The sequence below is a fragment of the Vidua macroura genome, chromosome 4 (genome assembly GCF_024509145.1).
Source record: "Vidua macroura isolate BioBank_ID:100142 chromosome 4, ASM2450914v1, whole genome shotgun sequence".
In the NCBI taxonomy this organism is placed as follows: Eukaryota; Metazoa; Chordata; class Aves; order Passeriformes; family Viduidae; genus Vidua; species Vidua macroura.
The window spans coordinates 4574134-4594211 of NC_071574.1; the positions used below are offsets into that span (position 1 = coordinate 4574134).

At 41.4% G+C, this 20078-nt stretch overlaps 1 long non-coding RNA gene across 1 annotated transcript; it reads right to left on the reverse strand.

The window, feature by feature from the left end:
- Positions 1-276: 276 nt before the first annotated feature.
- On the reverse strand, positions 277-18434 carry LOC128806370 (uncharacterized). Its single transcript, XR_008436793.1, has 6 exons — positions 18364-18434; positions 18023-18121; positions 5200-5346; positions 4092-4198; positions 3585-3705; positions 277-1220 (listed from the first exon to the last, which is right to left on the reverse strand). It is a non-coding gene; the product is annotated as an uncharacterized LOC128806370 (long non-coding RNA).
- Positions 18435-20078: the final 1644 nt, after the last annotated feature.

Sequence of the window (20078 nt, forward strand, 5' to 3'; positions counted from 1 at the left end):
CCTGTGTTCTCCTTCCTGTGCAAGAACTGACCCTTTTCTTCCATCCAGTGATGGTCTATCTTATGTTCCCATCTTTTAAATCATATTCTCATCCATTTCAGCATCTCCCTTCTTATGCCACTGGCAGTTCTGTGTTGCTTGATTTCCCTAAAACGCCTTAATTAAAAAGTTCTGTCAGATGTCTTTCAAAAACCTGAGTTGACTGTATCAGTCAGATGATCTTAATTTATATATCTCTGACCCCTTTAGAAGAACTCTGAGAGCTTTATTAACTCTCACTGTTAAGATAATATTTATTCAGGTAGATATTAATTCTCTCTCTTACAATGTCTAGTTGTTCACCTGGAAACAGATGTCAGTTTTAAGTTGCTGGATACCCTTGAACCTTTCTTAATGATGGACATCACATTTGACACCTGATTTTCATGTACAGAGGAACAGTGAAAAGACATGTCACATGCTGCTTTTAGTAGAAATTTCATCCCTGAGTTTTCTTGGAATTCATGGGTAAATCCTTCAGATCCTGGAGAGTCTTCTGCATTCACCTGTCTTTTGTACCATAACCCCTTCCAGGTATTTCAGTTTTAGAGACAGTCTCTGCCAAGTTCCCTGAACACCCCAAAAGGACTCTGGAAGGATAATTTCCCTGATTTCTCCATGTTGGGTTTGTGTGGCCAGGTTTTGCTAGAAGGGGAGGGCTGCAAGGGTGGCTTCTGTGACAAGTTGCCAGAAACTTCCCCTATGTCTGATGGAGCCAAAGCCAACCAGCTGCAGGATGGACCCACCACTGGCCAAGGCTGAGCTCATCAGTGATGGTGGTAATGCCTGTGGGGTCATGTATTTAGGAAGGGGAAACCACAAACCCTGCACAAGTGCAGCCACAGAGAGGAGTGAAAATATGTGAGAGAAACAACTCTGCAGACACCAAGGTCAGTGCAGAGGGACAGGGAGGAGTTTTTGCCCACGATGGTAATGGGTGAGTGATCTCTCCCTGTCTTTAACTCATGAGCCTTTTGTTATATTTTCTCTCCCCTGTCCAGATGAGGGCTGTGATAGAGCAGCCTTGGTGGGCACCTGGAATCCTGTCAGGGTTATCAAACCCATCTTCCACAGTGACCAAAGGATATAAATTGCTCAGCTTCTCTCCAGTGACTTTTCCCTCCCTGAGAGTTCAGTTTATACTCTTGTCATTTTTGGACTCGCTGACAATTTTTTCCTTTCTGATAGATTGAAAAAAGAATATTGACCAATTTTTGATTCTCAGTAGTTAGGTCTCAGACTCAAAATAGTTATGAGTATATATATCAGTGTTTATGATACTTTGGTTTTGGGGTTGTGGGTTTTTTTTTTTGTTTGTTTGTTTGGTTTTTTTTGTTTTTTTTTTTTTTTTTCATCTGCATATGTCTTTAGCTTTTGGAAGAACACCCTCTTTATTTTTCTTTGCTGTTTGGCCATTACTGCTTATTTGTATTTCAGGCATGTTCAGTAAATAGTGTGCATTGGCACTCTGCTGCCTATTGGGTCTCCTTCTGTAGCTTCATCTTGCCTTTATGGATTTAATTGTCTTGTGTGGAATTCTTTGTCTGCTCTTGGTAAACTTTCTCATTTTCACATAGTTTCCCATGCTGAAATGAACACAACAGTTGTGGGCATTTAGACCTCAATTGTTCCCCAAAGATATGGAATCCAAGGGCGTTAGGTCATTCTTAAAGAGCAATCTTAATGTTAGGCAAGATATATATGTATATATACATATATATGCTTATGTATGTGTGTATGTATTCATGATACGTAATTGTGCAAATTACATATACAGGGCACTAAACTGACTGGTAAACTGACAAACAACTGCAAAAGGACTTCTGGTTTTCCTGGATGTAACCAGACACAACTGAGGGTTCATTTGTGTCTGTTCTGATTCCTGAGTTTGCCTGAAATACACACAGATGATAATTAGAATTTATTCGCATGTGGTTCTCAGACATTTCTGAGTGTCATCATTCCTCTTTGCAGAGAATTTATGAGCCACAGAAGAGAGAAGTGGCAAAAGACAGTACCTGTGATACTTCATTTCACTCTGCTACCTATATTGGCATCTCCTTTATTTATTAGGATCCCAAACTTTGTAAAACTACGGGGGGCATTGCCTTCTAATTGCTGTTATAATTACAGTTGATTTTATGTCGTAAACATGCCCAGGTGAGGTTTTTACACCCTTATTTCCAGTCCCTCTTCCACCTGTTTATAACAAATATTTGTGTTGTATCAATGTAACACAGAATGATTTTCATGCAACAGATATTTCAAGGTGACTTGTTTGCTTTTTAAGCATGTCTAGTATTTGATAGCTCATCAAGGCATTGTGCTTGAATAAGGTGATACAGACACAACATGGGCCTTTGAGCTCATCGATGTCCCCGTGACCCATGTGGGACATGTTCTAGAGAAATCCAGCACTACCTACCAAAACCACTAAAGCACTACCTTTGCAGAAGCACATAGGCCATAAGCAATACCCCATAAAACAAGAAATAAGAGCATTTTTAACTTTTCCAGGGTATAGCATCAATACCTATATGTATAGATTTGTTCTTTGCTTAATTCTTGTCCTGTGAGATGTATAGTCATTCATTTTCCACTTCACCTGACTGCCATTTCTCCTATTAATCTAAGTTACTCATCCAGCTTTTTAGCAATATTTTGAGACCAAGGCAAGTTCTGTGTCACATATCATCTCAAGCTGGAATATTCAGCAGCTACTCCATTTTAACCCCATTTTACCAGTTTTGTCCCGAGGGCAGCTATGCACACTGCCAGCTGAGAAAAAAAGAAAATCTTTCTTTGGTGGGGTTTCCTTGGTATTTAATGGCAAACTACTTCAATTTCTATATCAGTGTCACACCACTGGGTGGATGTACAGATGAGGGAGCTTCATGTGCATAAGTGCACCTCATCATCCACCAAAACGAACCAAGTTGCACATTGTATTTATGAAAGCATCTAACTTTGTGCAGTTAGGGAAAAAAAAAAAAACAAAAAAACAAAAAAACCAAGAACAGACCTCAAGATTATAGAATATCATTCCATGAAGTGCAAAGAGACTGAATTGGCAGAGTTAATTATTACTCAGCTGTCATTTTGGTAATGAATGAAGAGTCCAGTAGAATGCACACTAGCTCTATAGGCCTATATTTTGCACATCATCATTTTATAGCAGTGACACTAACAAGCCAAAAACTGGATATAGGGTTTCTCCATTTTTCTCTCTTATGACTCAGAGAGCTGTCACCTCTCCCACATTGCCTGGGACAGTAATTACATTGGAATTTCACCTCCAAGACATAGTAACAGTAGAAGTTTGGTACTCTACCAATATTTAAAATTCCCTCACAGTCCTTGCTAATGTACTGATCCTTTGCTGTGCTGAATCAGCACAGAACTGAAAGCCAATCTCGCCTCTTAATCACTGACAGAAAGCAGTGCCTTCACAAGGGCAGAGTCAACAAAAAACAGGATTAGAGTAGACTGAGAGTAGCTGTATCTACTCCTATAGCATTATTTTAAAATTATCTAAAATCAATAACCTTTCATTTCTGGAGCACAAGGTTCAATTCTGCATTTAGCCATGCATGAAAATGAGTTCAGCAATCTTGGGTTAGCCTCCACAGAATCATTCATGTGATTTCCCATGACTGGCAGATTTTACTGTCGAGAAAGAACAAAAATGAACCAGAAAATAAAAGTGAGGTTTAGTCAGGTTAAAAAATCAGGCATCAATAAATCAGAATGTCAGAATCACAAACCAGCAAATTCAGATCTGAAGTTTTGGACCTTCATTCAACCCCTGAATGGAGAGAATGAAGAGTGGAATAGAAGGCAGCATCAACTGTAAGCACAGTGTAGCAGCCACCACGGCATCAACGGAGCAGTCATGGAAGTGGCTGTGACATGGGAAGTTTGCACAGCCATGGACTGCTGCTGAACTCTTCTTCTGCACCAGAAGAGCTCTCAGGACTGCCACCGAGTATAGCAGGCAGTTCTGGGTCTCAAACATGCCCTGCAGTTTGCCAAGGCAAGCAGCCCTGCTCCACCTGTTGCCACGAATTCCAGGGTGCTACCTGGAATGAAAAAGTAATCAGTCTGTTCCCATGACAGTGAAGAAGACTGCAAGTCCTTCTTTTTCATGAGGGAGCTCGACCTGAACAATAAAAAATACAAATGAAAACCTAAAAATACACATGAAAGAGAAAAAAAACAGGAAAGGATGAAAATAAGAGTGAGAGAAAAGTGAAGAATGGCAACCCCTCTTCTGTCAATCCTGTTCTGATCTGCTTTGGGTGCCTAACAGGAACCCCCCAATACAAATTTAGCCCTGGTGACACTCATTGAACTACCTCAGTAAGGGCAATGGAGAGTCTTTTGACTCTGTGCATACAATTGCTTTGTGATTAGTTTTTCTCCTTATGTATAATTCTTATTTTCTTTGACAAATACTACACTTTTTATAGCTAGAATTCTTTGGAAGTAACCACACAATGATGCACTGTCATTTCAAGGTTTAAACGGGACTGACAAGGCGGTGTCTTTCAGCTGGTGACACAAATCAAGACACTTGCCTGATGCAGATGATTTTCATACACACTTTCAAAGAAAGAACTGCATCCTTACATTTGTTTAAACAACATCTGCCTTAAAAGGATATGGATTCTTGGAACTTGGAGCCCTGTGCATTACCGAGGTGGAAATACTGTAAAACTCACCTCTACTTTTCAGTCACTGCTTTGTCTAAAAATTAAGAGCCAAAGTGAAAAAAAGATAAACACAAGAGATCTATTGGTTTAATAGAAATATAAGCTGTGACTATTGTTGTATGATTTAACTGGATTACTTTAATAAAAAGAGTAAAAGACACTCAGAAAGGGATGTCCAAAGCACCCACCACCTCTTCAGATTGTATTTAACACTCAGTCATCCTGTTATGTGGGGAATCCTCCAAATAAAACCCTAGAAAATCTAGAGCAAGGAAACTGCTGCTGTTTTCATCCAAACACTTGGATAGAACTGAAAAAAAATCCAAATGGGAAAACCTGTCCATTTCACAGCATAAGTCTACCTGTTGTTTACTAAATTTACAGTACAACAACCTTCCTCCTTGCACAATCTCTTATAATTTTTCAGTTGTTGAAAATTTTTACTTACTGTTTTTCTTCCTCTTGGGTGTGTCCAAAATTTAGTGTCAAGCTGGTGTTAGTGTATTTTTTCCCCTCTGGATTCTTGGACAATGTGGTCTTTTCTTGGGAAGAGACAGTGTCACTACCAGCAGGAAGGAAATGCCCTGTCACGCTCCTATGTTGTAAAATAAAGACAGTCTTTCAGTTCACCTCTCACTTTCTCAATACCACTTCAGGAAATATAATTTTACAAAAAAAAAAAGAAAAATTAAACGAAGAAGAATAGCAGCAAATCTATTTTAACCATCCTTTGACTAAATACACAGGGCACATTAGAAGCTAACCCACAATAGTCTTATTTAAAAATGGGTGGCTGAAAGGCGCTGCATGATTTATAAGAAGAAACAGATTGTCTTGGAGGCTGATGCCAAATAACTCATTGCCTGAGTTATTGCTCTTCAGTCAAAATATGCACAAAGAAAATACCTAAGTCATTTACACAGCAACCACCATGGAATTAGGCTGGCCTCTCACGTCAGTGATGAAACAGCCAAATCCTCTGACAGTGGTGAGTTACTCCTTTTATCACTGGCAGAACTGCCTAAAGAATCATCAAGGCTACAGGTGTGGAAAACATGAGGCCTCTGCAAATTTAAGTGATAAAAATACCAAGTGTTTTACTTTATTTTATTCTTCATCATTTACGTTTGGGAAAAAAAAAAAAAAAAAAAAAGAAAAGAACAACTCCACAATGCTATCTATAGTTGGGCAACAGTGGGATTAATTTAAGCTCAGTATTTAATTCCTGTAAGGAAGCTTTCTTCCAGACCATGATCTTTGCCTCTTTGCCATTCCCATCTTTTGTCTGCCCCCAGTCTCTCTCATAACTAAAGACATATCTTTCACACCTGACAAAGCCAGTATAAAGTAAGTATAAAGGTGTTTTATTACAAGTTATAATTCAGTCACTTTGGAAGTGATTTTCTTTCTCTAGTAATGAATTAGTGGAGGAAGTTGGTAATTTTTTTGTGGCACTTTAATACTGCTAGAGAGGTCACATACTGTAAGTGAGAGAAGAGCTGTTTAGAAATATTTCTCTACCTGACCTGATTGCCTTTAAAAATCCTAAAGAAAGTGAAGGTATATTCATTCTCTTGTGCAATTTTAAATATTTGTGATAAAAACCTAGCATGATCTCAAGAAAAGCAAGTTTTGTGGGCCTGATTTCAATTTGAGCAGAGCTTCAGTTAATAATGTAGCACACATAAACCTTCTTTTAAAAGGAGTTCATAATATTACACTGAAGACAGAATTGCTAAAGAACTTTGTTAATTTTTCTCCCTATTAAATCAGTGTTACAGACTTCCAGCAGATGTTTTTAACATTGTTAATAAAAGAGGTATTGTATAAAATAAGGTCAGACCATTTAATCAGTATTACCTTCTCCCACCATTAAGAGCAGAACTTCTCTTGTATCGTCAAATTATTTCATTAATGCCTAATGCAAAGAAACAATAACTCATCTCCCTACAAACCCTATAAACCTCTGTTTTAAATTGTTCCTATATTTAAAAAACTGAGACTGCTTCCATTTACTCCCTATTTGTACAGGCTTAAAAGGTGCTCTTAAGAATGTGTTCGACTAGAAATTTTAGTCCATGAGCTTCTTAATTTTAAGCTGGGAAAAAAATCCATCTGCTTTTTAAGCTCTTGGGTGCCAAAGAGGTTTTGTAGCGTCAGGTGTTTTTCTGAGCAATGTATCAGCTCATAAACGTACCTTTGAATGTTTAACTGGGAAATGTTATTAAATATAATCATTTTTTTTCAAGGCAAAAGTGCCACCAAAGGTGATGTCTCTGGGTCCAACAGCCTGTAATACTACATGCCTGAGATAAGTACGTCAGTCACAATTATGCTGCTGCCATAAAATAAGCTGTGTTGCTCTGATGTGAAGGTGCAGCTCTCGGTCTCCAACAACTAGGCTATTTATTCACCTAAGTAAACACAGGTTTATGAGCTACAGATCCCTATTTCCCTCCCATCTGTGCAGGTAACCCCATGATATATAAAGTGCAAGAGTCTTCCTAGGTCTTGACCAAATCTTGTGTTTATGTTGGTATCAGCCTTTCCCCCCTACAGCCTGATTTCCACAGAAACCTAATGCCTAGTAAGATGGGAATAGCAACAAGCTCTTGGTTTGGGTAAGTAGGAGCCAGGATCTAGGAAAACCTTAAGAAACATCTGGAGACACAATGGGCTTTGGAGTTGGGAAAGCTGTGAAGTTACTCTTTTAATACATGTAAAAAATATGTATATTTAGACTGGGTAAATTAAAGTAGACTTTGGTCCATTAGAGGTACATAATACTCTTTCTTACTTGTGGTATGAAGTGAGAGAAAGAAAGAAGCAATGGCACAATAGTCAGGCACTAGTTTGGTCCCCATCGCAGACCTCTAAATGCTCAACTCATTACTTCACGTTTCTCAACAAGAAACCTTTAAAGCTTTCAAACAGGAAAGTTCACCTGAGAAGCCTGTCCCAAGCACCCCAGTTTTAATATCCCCTACTATACTCTGGTAGTAAAGCAGCCATAACAACCTGGAGTTATCCCCCAGACTCAAGCTTAGCTGTACTTGCCTGGAAATGTGTAGGATCCACGCTCAGAACGGACTTTGCTTGAAGGAAGTGCTGATATGATTAGGCAACCCGTAATTAATCAACACCTTGTGATCTAAGATAACTCACCTGGATGGCCTCAAGGAGCTTTTCACCTCTGAGAAACAGAGTAAAAGAAAAAAATCTCAAACACATGCAAGCCACAGTTCTGCTGTACCCCTAAATATAATCTTGCACAGCAGGTAGCCTTGCCCACCTTTTCTCTGCGCACTTTGGCTGCTTCATCTGTTAAAAACATAAATCACAGCTGCCTGGAGAGGCCAAAACTTAGAAGGATGCCACCACAGACCAGGGAGTTGGTGAACGACTCTAACATCTGAGAATAGCTCTGAGTAAGCTGCTGCTTTTCTGTCATGAGTGGGATATTTTCCCCCTCTAGGTACACACATTTCATAGGAATATATTCTGTTGCTGTTTAGGATTCTCTGGCCACTTCCATTAGAAATGTTCCTACCCTTATAACCAGAGCTTTTGTCACAATGTCCACTGCCAGGCAAAATTTGCCTCATTCTGGGTTTCTTTGCAAAACCAGCACTATGAGCCACCCTCACTGAAACTTTTGCAATGCTTTTGGCAAACTTGAGGTGGTGTAAAAACAATAGATAGCTTAAGGTCTAGTATCAGCAAAAAAAAAAAAAAAAAAAAAAAAATCTCAAATACAAATTGATTTGGCTGTTTAAAAATCAAAAAATGACAAAACCTCCGTATTCAAAGAAGAATCAGCATTGAGTGGAGGGTTGAATCCAATGATAGAAAGCAAAGCAAATGATTGTGTGAACCCCAGTGAGAACCAAAATAGCAGCATTTTGCACTGCTCTATTTATAACTCCATAATTTTAAATGGTAAGACCAAAAATAGTCATTGCAATATGTTAGCTCAATGTAATTTTTCCTTCCAAAAGAGATAAATTAGCCTATTTTTTTTTTTTAGTAGAGCATAGTAAAATAAATAACAAATATTTTCCCAGAGGGCTTTAGAGGGTTTTTTTTTTGTTTCTGAAATTTTAATCCTTTGTGACAAGAGTTCCTGGCATCTGAATGTGGTCTTTCCTTCATCTGATTTCATTTAGGATCTACATCAATCAAGGGACTTTCAGAAACACGTAATGACTTAACAAGGCAGCTAGTTGAAGTGGGGGATAATTCGGCTTTCTCCCTCCCCTTCACTCCGTGCCCCCGTTTTTTTTTACTCTCTCCATCTCCGCCGTACCCTTAAAAGCAGCGGAGCTGCAGCCAAGCATCGCGCACTCCCCGGGAAGCTGCAGTGTGTGTCATTCCAGCCAGCTGCCAAGGGCTGCTGAGAGCAGGGCAAGCAGCACCTCCCTGCCCACAGCTAAGGCCAGCTTTGGGAGCCCCCAGGATTCGGGAACGCGCGGGCTTTGCCACATGGACACCCACAAGGACGTCCCCACTCTGTGGCAGTAGAAGTTAAAAGAGTGAGCAACGTGCCAGCTTAGCCTTCAGAGATGCTACAAGGACTGGGTATTTCAGCCTTCCCTCTCCCTTTTCTTCCTTCCCTTAAATCTATCTGTTGAAAGGGGAGAAAGCATTCCCTAGATCCAGCTGCTCCCTCCCTCCCTGCCAGCCCGCACTGCACATCCCACAGTGCTGCATCCCACAGGGACAGACACTGGAGATTAAAGCCCTGTTTGAATGGGATGTGCTGGCTCCCGTGAACTTCACCAGCACGGAAGGATTTTCATTTTTCTAAAAAGCAAAAGCCCAGCTGCCAGCCATCAAAGTTCATGATAAACCTAAATGGTGTCCTGAGGCGTGTGAGCCTCAGGGACAAAAGCAAAGTGGTGAAATAGCAGGGGAGGCTGTGTAGGCACAGACAAACCTCGACTGGCTACTTCTTTGTTCTGCCTTTTCAATTCAATTGCTGATAACCTCTGAAACTTAATTCCTTATTAGTATTCCTGAAGATGAATGCAAATTTCCATTTGTCCACCTTCAAGGACGGACCTCAAAATTCTAATCTTGACCTGTTGGAAGGAGCAAGCTCATCTGACTTCTGCATTTTAAGCAATTTGTGATTCCCAGTGACTTAGCTAGAGGATTTGCTAAAGGAAATTTCTTAGGCTTCTAACTATGAACAGACTTAAATCAACAAAAGTGTTTAGGGTCTCATACACCTTATGATGTTAGTTACAAAGCAGTAACAACAGAGTGTGCAAACTCAGATGCTCTCATGTAATTACCACTGTTAGTGCCAGATATGTCCTTTTCCAAATGAATCACAGAATACTTGAGGTTAGGAGATACTTCTAGAGATTGTCTGCTCCAAGTCCCCCGCTCCAAGCCACCAGCTCCAGAGGTGTGCTGAGTTTTGTGACAGTTTTTTTGTGATAGTTTTGGACTATCACCAAAGATGGAGACTCCACAACTTTTCTGGGTAACCTGTGCCACTGCTTGGTAATTAGAAACAATCATTTATTTCCATCTGTACGTCTTTGAAAAACAATAACTATAATGACAGCATTTTTACATTTTTTCTTCAGAAAAAAACCCCTGCCATTTCAGGCATTTTAACCATGAAAAAGTCACTCTTATAAAAGTTACTCTCAAGAAAATGAACTTAAGGTGGCAGTGCAACAAATAGTGCAAAAATCCTTATTAGCCTACAGACCAAAGCAGAAGTGGTATAAGACTGTAAAGACACAGGCTAGTCATGGATAGCTGTTCTGATTAAAGGACAAAGCATTAGGAAAGAACAAGCATGTTAGAGATGTGAATTCTAAAGAGTGACAGGAATTACTTAGAATCCCTCAAGGTAATAAATCTTCAGCAAAAGGAATATACTTAAGAAAGGAGAAATTTAGGTCAAATTGCAGGAAAAGATTCCTAATGGTAAAGTACAGAAAGTTGTGGAGTATTTTCCTGAAGGAAGAGTCATGGCATATCCCTGAGGACTTTTAAAACTACACTGGAAAAAGCACTGAAGTGGTTGGTACACAATAATCCTACACCAGGAAGGAGAAAGGCTAGATGATATAACTGGGCTTTTCCATCTCTATTTTCTGTGTCAGTGGTAATTCCACTGGCCAGTTCCAGTTTCAAATACAAAAATCCAACATCAACTGTAAGCACTCCCTGTTAAAAGCAAATCTTATAGAAGAACTTATCCCTTCACTCCAGCACAGAATGCTCTTCAGAAATCAAAACAGATCCCGCGTTTTAACTTAGTTTTATTTGACTATGCCTACATTATGATGAAAACATGAAAACTGTGACCACTCACTGTGTTTGTACTCACAGAAGGGTTCAGATGTGTTCAACCTGGGTACTCACACTGAAATTTCCAAATTTTGAATGGAAATTATAGAGATACTGTTTAATTGAGGTGGATTCTATAGGTAGTTAAAATGTTGCTCAGCATGAGGAAGAGGGATAGATCTGAAATTCTGTGAACTTTCAAAGGCAGGCTTGTACCTTTCTTACTTTCTGCCTTTTTTTTTTTTTTTTTTAAGTTGTTGCTGAAGGAATAAAGGGAAAAAAAAAAGCGCCAGTATATTTTACACAGAGTTGTCTGAAAATCTTACTCTTTTCACTTAAAATAGCCACTGTGTGGTCTTGATCTCAGGTTTGGAAAGAGATGCAGCTATCTGCATTCCGAAATCCACAAAGGCCCGTGCTGTTCTTGGAAAGCCCTTGTTCTATCCCAGTTAATCACAGGTGATTAGCAAAGATTGGGCCAGCAGTCCTGCTAAACTTCATGGAATAGATGAATTATATCCACAGTACTAAAAGTGAGTAAGAATTGTAGGTCTGGATGATAAAAAATATGCACAGAGTGCCTTGGCACTACTATTTCATTTTGTATGAGGAGTGTGCTTTTGAAGAGATTTGTCCTGATAGTTTCATCCTGGCCTGTTCAATCCATGGAGCTGTTCGAAGCTGGATTAATTTCAAATGAAGCTAAACTGGAAGATGTGTTTCAGCCATTACTGGACATTCAGTCCACTGCTCCAGACCAGAGTGAGCACGAAGTGAAGTATCCTGACAAGCACATAGCATGGTCATCCAGCACCAGGAGGATTCACTGCACAGATCCACTGCATCCCACTGCTGCCTAACACAGATAGAGCCCTACTGCCCCTGACAGCCCTCTTCCCAAAACTGACGGTCTGACTAACAAGACTGTTAGGAAATTAATGAAGAACATGAAGCAACACCGCAGTCGTTAGAAGTCTGGCTCATCAGCGACTCCTTAATTCCGATCTCCTTCCTGAATCTCGCCTTTTTGATTTCTCGAGCGCTTGCACTAAGTCCTTCAGCACACCACTCAAAGCACGGAGTGGAAGCACTGAGGCTCCAGCCTTTCCACCTTCCGCACAGCACCCAAAGCACAGAGCAGGAGCACTGAGGCTCCAGCCTTTCCACGCTCCGCACAGCACCCAAAGCACAGAGCAGGAGCACTGAGGCTCCAGCCTTTCCACCTTCCGCATGCCACCCAAAGCACGGAGCAGGAGCACTGAGGCTCCAGCCTTTCCACCTTCCGCACACCACTCAAAGCACAGAGCAGGAGCACTGAGGCTCCAGCCTTTCCACGCTCCGCACGCCACCCAAAGCAAGGAGCGGGAGCACTGAGGCTCCAGCCTTTCCACCTTCCGCATGCCACCCAAAGCACAGAGCAGGAGCACTGAGGCTCCAGCCTTTCCACGCTCCGCACAGCACCCAAAGCACGGAGCGGGAGCACTGAGGCTCCAGCCTTTCCACCTTCCGCATGCCACCCAAAGCACGGAGCGGGAGCACTGAGGCTCCAGCCTTTCCACCTTCCACATGCCACCCAAAGCACGGAGTAGGAGCACTGAGGCTCCAGCCTTTCCACGCTCCGCACAGCACCCAAAGCAAGGAGCAGGAGCACTGAGGCTCCAGCCTTTCCACGCTCCGCACAGCACCCAAAGCACGGAGCGGGAGCACTGAGGCTCCAGCCTTTCCACCTTCCGCATGCCACCCAAAGCACGGAGTAGGAGCACTGAGGCTCCAGCCTTTCCACCTTCCGCATGCCACCCAAAGCACAGAGCAGGAGCACTGAGGCTCCAGCCTTTCCACGCTCCGCACAGCACCCAAAGCACGGAGCGGGAGCACTGAGGCTCCAGCCTTTCCACCTTCCGCATGCCACCCAAAGCACGGAGCGGGAGCACTGAGGCTCCAGCCTTTCCACGCTCCGGTCACCAGCAGGCCCTTTCCAGGTCCGCTCCCGCTCCACCGCGGCACCATCGCTCGCTCCGCTCCGCTGCGCGCTGCAAAGGCGCTGGCTGCGCCCGGAGGGAGCGCACAGCGGGGCGGGAGGAGCCCTGGAAAGGCAGTCCCTGGCTGTCCCTGGCCGGCCGAGCACCGCTCCCGCCGTGTGCCCGCAGCGGGCACGCCCGTCCCTCGCCCGGCGCTGCCCAGCCCGGGATGCCCTTTAACCAGCGGCGCGGCGCAGGGAGACGAGCCCCGAAGACGAGACACACGCCGGGAGGCAAGAGCGGATCTTCCCGGAGCGGGGCGCGCTCCTCGGGCACCACAAGCCGAGCGCCAGGCCGGGCTGTCCCCGCGGAAGGGGAGCCACCACCGCCGCCGCCGCCCCGGGCCCCTGCCGCCGCTCCCGGGGCGCCGCGCCCGGCGGGACCCGCTGCAGGGGCGCCCCCTGGGGGCCGGCGGCGGCACCGGGATTCGGGATGCCCGGCTCCAGCGGGCAGGGAGAGGGGCGGGTCCAGCGCGAACGTCCCTGAAACGGACTGTGCAAGGATTCGGGAATTCAGCGACGTAATACAGCGCGTATTAATGAGAGCATTAGCGTCCATTTGAGCAAAACGTCACATAGAATGTTTTGACGAGAACAAGTGGAAAAGTATGAAGATAAGTGGGGGGAAAAAGTAAAATACAACACCTGTTTATCACCTGCCAGATGCCACAGGTAATTATTTTCTCTTTTTTTTGCAGTCACCCCAGCCCAGGAAAATAGCAGTCAAACATGCAATGCTGCCAAAGTTGATCCTGTCACTGACAGTACTCAAGACACAGGAGGAGATTAAAATGCCTTGGCTTCTAGGGCCTTGTGAAAGTAACAAGGGACAGGTAGATACCTGTTCTTTGCACAGGTATCTACACCACGGAGAATGTTCTGCTTTGAGAACAAGTGAATACAGTTCAACTAGATCAAATATTTCACCGCCCTTGGATGGTGACAAACATCCCAGAATTATCAACGTGGTGTAGGCAAGAAAAAGCTTACATTTGAAGAATGTATAGAAGTAGATATTTCATGATGATGGCTGCACTAACGATGGCTTGGGTGGCCTCTGTGCTTTTTATGCTCCTGTTAGCTCGATCTATCCAGACTAGAAAGGATAAAGACAGTCTGACTCTAAAACTGCAAACCAAATGTCTTGTGACAACGGCAAGGTGGGCACACAGAGGCCGGGCTGGGACCGGAGCAGTAGGAAAGCCTTTCCACAGAAAAACAGGTCACCAACTTCAGGACAAGCAGTGTGAAACAGCAAAGGGGGGAATCACTCTTGGGGGGGGGGAAAGGCTGTCATATTTGGTGTGCACCAGGAAACTGCTGTGTGAGACAAGTGAAGTAAATCCTGCTGCTGCATTCATCACTGATAAGGCACCAGGCTTGAGCGCGGCGCCTTGGTTTGGGCACGCGTCAAGAATGTTGTTAACCGGAAAGAGCAGCAGGGAGCAAAGAGGGTTAGAAAACACAGCCTACAGTGAAAGATCAAAAGAACTGCAACTGTTTTATCTCCAGATGGGAACACTGAGGAGGAGTAGGGCCACTGTTTTCAAAGCAAAGGAGTAATTTGTTCTGCCTGCCCATTGTGAACAAGAATTAATAGATTTAAATTGCAGCAAACTTTTCTAGTGATAAGCACAGGGAGACATTGAAATGTATTGCCTGGAGAGGTTGTGATGTATTTGTCACTAGAGAACCAATTAAACAAACATGTTTTGAGACTGATATTATAAAAAATCAGAACTCTTACTGGGGATTACAAAAAAAATATATATTTTAATTACATTATTTTATGAGTGGAAAAGACCTTTTTGACTTGAAGCACAATAAGAATTTAAAAAAGGGGAACAATATTTCCATTTTTTAAGCTAGCTCACGGAATGAATTGAAAAACCCCAAGTATTTCTGTATCTCAGCCCCCTGTCAATGAAATGGAGGTAGCAACACACAATTTATGATACTGCGAGTCTGTAATGCATTATTGCAACTTTGTGGATGCTGGGAAAGGACGTGATATACAAATGTAAAACATCTCCAGACACCCTCAGTGTTTTCATACTTGCACTGCTTTAAATCCTGCAATTTGTTTTCCTTTCTTCTCTAAGAGTACATTGGGATCTCTCCAACTGAAGTATACCTCTTCCCAAAGGGGAACAAACCAGAGCTTAATGGTTTAATAGAACACAGCAGTTTAGAAATACCTCCTGATTAAAGACCCACGAACCCTAACCATTAAATTCCATACTGCTACAAGTTTCTTTTATTGTGTAAATTGCATCAGAAGAAATTTCTAATTCAGGAACAGTGATCCTTTCCTCTCAGTTAGGCTCGTTAGAATATCTACTGAACTAAATCTACTTCCCCAAAACAAGTAGTGAACGTGTACAGCCAACACTAACAGTGACTGTTTAAAAGGCCTTTCAAACCAAAGCACAGCTGAAGTACCTCATTACTACTTCCCCTCCAAAATGCAACAAAATGGGACTAGATTCATTAGAACTTTAAAATATTCTTTGTTGTTAAAAAGTTTCTATTTAAAGAAAAACAATTCAGGTGAATATGGCACACTGTATAATCCAAACAGGTAACTGCATACCCACTAAAAACATCTATCCCAAGCAAAAACCATTTTTAGCAGCCTTGTTCAGAAAATTCTTTCTAATCATCTCATCACAAACGCTTTCTTTTTGCAGATTTCTGCCATGATATCCTGAGTAAACCCTGCCTCTTCTTGCCACACGAGTGTCCTGCTCTCCTGTCAGCTTGGCAGCCATTTCTCCAGGAAACCACTACAGACTTCCAGAACCCAATTTCCCTGTGGTACCAGCACTGTGGCTATGACAGTGTAGTGGCAGTGTTCAGGATGGAAACTCTCCATGAGGAAAGCAATAGTGACAGGGCTGGAGATGGAAATAACAGCTGTGGCACACATCAGTGCAAGGCCTGTCAAAAAACATTGGGAAGTTCTCCTTGATCCTCAGCAGAAAGTTAATCCTCACTCCTGTTGTTTGCTCCATAAAACAGCATTTCCATGTCCAGATCTGACATCCATTTTTCCTGAGCATCCGTATAAATGTGTCACTTACTAAAGTCACTGGGATTATTTATGTACACTGTGTTCCCCATGTGTGCACCTATATTTAAATATTTAAGAACACAATCCTGGAAAAGTAATTGGAAAAGTAATTTCCTTTTTGCATACCAGCTGCTGAGATGGTTAAGTCACTACTTATACAGTACTTTTTAAGTTCTCCAGCTCTCCAGAGACCCCTTACATTTGGCATTATTTGTAGAAGAGCAAAATACCTAATTCCCTTCTAGCTTTACTTAAAAGTTGCAATCAACGTATTTTAAGAAAATATATTATTCTTACAAAGACAACATATCAAAACTGCTGCTGTGTTCCACTGCTCCTTTTTTTTTCTGCACTGCTTTTAAACTGATTACTTGTCCTTTATTACAACTCTGGATGTGGCCCTTAGGGACATGGCTTAGTGGTGAACCTGGCAGTGCTGGGTTAATGGTCGGACTTGATGATCTTAGAGCACCAACCAAAATGATTCTGTGGAGACAAGTATAACGAAGTACATTTAAAAGCATATTTAAAATATTTTAATAACTACAGTTCAACATAGGAGCTGTTTTACTTTGCTTTATATCGATATATTTAAAGATGCAGGGGTAATTTTGGCAAAGATGTGACCAGCAATCAAATGCTTCTAGCACACAGGATGTCAAGGAAAGTCAGACAAGTTTACCCTCACTTGTGCTTATCAAAAGCCTTCTCTGCAAGATGCAGCATGTGGCTTCTGCTATTAAAAAAAAAATCACCATGGTAAGCAGAAATTGAGAGAGATGATCAAATATATTATTAGTGGAGCTGCTCAATAGTTAGTACTATGCATTATTTTTAATCTTTGCTTTCTGCAGCTCTCTAAGATTTCAAGAGGAAGCAGTGTCAGTGCCATCTGTACTTGGGGAAATGCTTCAACCTTCTTCAAGACCTTTCAGTGGGAAAATTTGTGAGAGTCAAGAGTCAGTTCTCACTTAGGTAATATGGTTTATTGAATCAGCTACAGAGGGGTCAAGAGGAAGGCACGAACCACTGCAGCTCTGAAAAAAGACCTCATCTGGGGATAGAGTCAATCTAAAAACTGGAATAGGGAAGGGAGCAGATGAATTCTCCTGACAAGTCGCGTAGGAATATGAACCGAGGAGGGAAGCTAAAGATGATGAAGGAGGAGCTGATTCACTGAGGCACCACAGTAAATGAAGTTGACCTGCAAACCAGGGGGCAGTTGAGTTTAGGTGTGATGAGATACCTGAATATCTAGGAGAGCTAATCTGATGTACGAGGACCAAGAAGCGACAGAAGAAAAGGGAAGAACCAAAATTTTACAAAATGTCTAAATAAAGGAGATGGAATTAAAAAGAGGCCAAAGTCTGAGTAACTGTAACCCTTACACCACTGACACTGTAACCTGTAGTTTCCAGGTACAGGCTTCTGTTTCATTGCACAGACTTGTTTCCATTTAACACCATCCTTGCTAGACACTGAGACAGATCATTAGGGGATAAAACCCCCAAACCAACAGAATACAATGATATTCAAATTCAGTGTTACAAAGCAAAATACCAGAAGGAGAAAATGTAATAGATTAAATATAAGATGTTAATTATGACAACCCACAATATTAAACACTTGACTTTGCAGTCACAATAATGTTATTACAACTTAGTTGTGTGTGGACAGAGTATAGACAGAAACATAAATTATTCTCATAAATGAGTGTCTATAGAAACACTATGAGCAATATATTATTTAAAAATATTTAAACAATAAATTAAGTTGTCTTAGATCTTTATATTTTATTATGGAAAACACTTTTATTTTGGAGAATGGAATGTTTGATTTATTAATGCTAACTATATAATAAATACTCACCATTCTCAAAGCTGAAAATTATTCCAAAGCAATGGATTGTTTTATTTGTCAGCTACACATATTAGAGCAAGTAGACCCTGATTGAAACAGGTTCTTAATCTGCATTAAATTGAAAAGCTGTAGGTAAATATCATGCAAAAGACAGGGCTATTGATATCAGAGTATGAAACAGAGGTTCAAATCCTATCCCATTGTCCCATACTTGTTCACAAGAGAAGGTATTTGGTCCAATCAGTGAAAGAGGAAGATGACTAGAAGCACAAGAATGTAATGACACAAGCACACTTAAAAGCATTTCAAGTGAGACTGTGGGTTTTCAGTCAAGATACACACGTACCAACCTTGAGTCAACTGAATTCCTCCTCTAAAAGTGCTCTGTGCTCATGATGCTACAAACATTCAGGTCCAATGAAGTCAGACAGAACTGATGGAAGCTGCAGGACACCTAATGAACTGACAGAAGCCATTGTTCCAATAGACCAATATGGCATAATTCAAGACTAACACCATCTACTTGCTAGTGCTTCAACAGTGGTATAAGAGACACAATTTATAGCACAATATGAAAAGTTTCTATTCAAATTTGGGTACAGTTTTTTTTCGATGGAATGTGCTTGAACAGCTACTGAACAGTCCATCCAGCCAGAACTGTTTGTAGGTCAGGAACTCCCTTGTGCTAAAGGTAGAGATTAAATAGGTCTCAGTCTTTTGTGCTTTGAAAGTGTGTCCACTAACCATGCTGTCAGACTTTCTGAAGAATACAGCATGATAACACAAAATAAATTGTGCATAGTTTCATGCCAAGTTTCAGGATTAGCTGTGATGCAGAACAGATGAATTTTTGAAGCAGGATTAGATAAATTACTTAATTAAGCAAGTTCAGATTCCTTAGGAAAGATACTGGGGTTAAAACAGAGTGAAGAATTCTGCAATAGCAGAAATACACATGCAGAGTGCCAAGTCAGTACTAGAATTAGCAGAGAAGGTGAAAAAGCAGGGTTTTTTCTCTCTCAGAAAAATCCATCCAGATTTAGGAAATTATGATTAATTTTAGCAAATGACAGAAATGTCAATAACTTTGGATAGAAAGCAGACTAAAAAAATTACAAAATCTACTCTTTCCCTTCTGAGAAGCTAAAGGCATCTTATAGCAGTAAATAAAACTGCTGTAATGCCCACCACCCACCCCGTGGCATATTAGATATTTTAGATGTGACAAGGAAGTTTTTAGGATGTGCAGTTCTAACAATGTCTGTGCAAAACCAGATGAGAACCGTAGTTCCTTTTCAGCATATCAAGGCAGTAAGATTTGGCACTTGTGATGGCTACCTTGTATTTCAGAGCACTTTTGCTTTGGAGCTGCTCTGTTGGGAGCCTTGCAAGTGGGGGTTATCACTGGGTTCAGAATCTGTCCAGCACACATGTGCATGCACTTCCAATTTAAGTTTAGCCAGCAGAATAACTGTGTTTCGTGCACAAGTACCGTGGACTAAGCTTGGAGGAAGAAATTGAAAATAGAATAGGGAATAGATTAATGAAAGGGAAGAGGGCCTAATTTTGGAAAATAGTTAAAGATTAGGTTAGGTAGTTAATAAGAGAACACTGAAAGGAAGTAAATGTGTGATAAATAAGAATTAGAAAGTAATTTTCTTGGAGAACACCAGTTGTTTTGTATAAGAAATGTATTACAAAAACTGCAAGACAAATTCTATTTTAACTCACACCAACACACAATCATGCAGCTTCCCTGGAAAACTATCTGCAGGTAATTTTCTCCAGAGAAGGTACCTCACAAAATTTCTGCTGCTTTTAGCTGCTGAAAAGTTGGAGCACAGAACATTAATCTCTTAGTGATTAAATAATTCTCATTGTTATTGAATCTAGATTTCAGTTTGTATTTTAGCCCAAGTTAAAGACACTACATTATTTTAAGTTAAAGAACTGCACTGCTCCAGACATTTCAAGCCCTACTACTGCATGGTTTGAGTCCCTGAGGCAGATGCCACTGGATCCAAAGAATGGATGCTTTTGAACTGGGAGACATGTACTAGTTTTA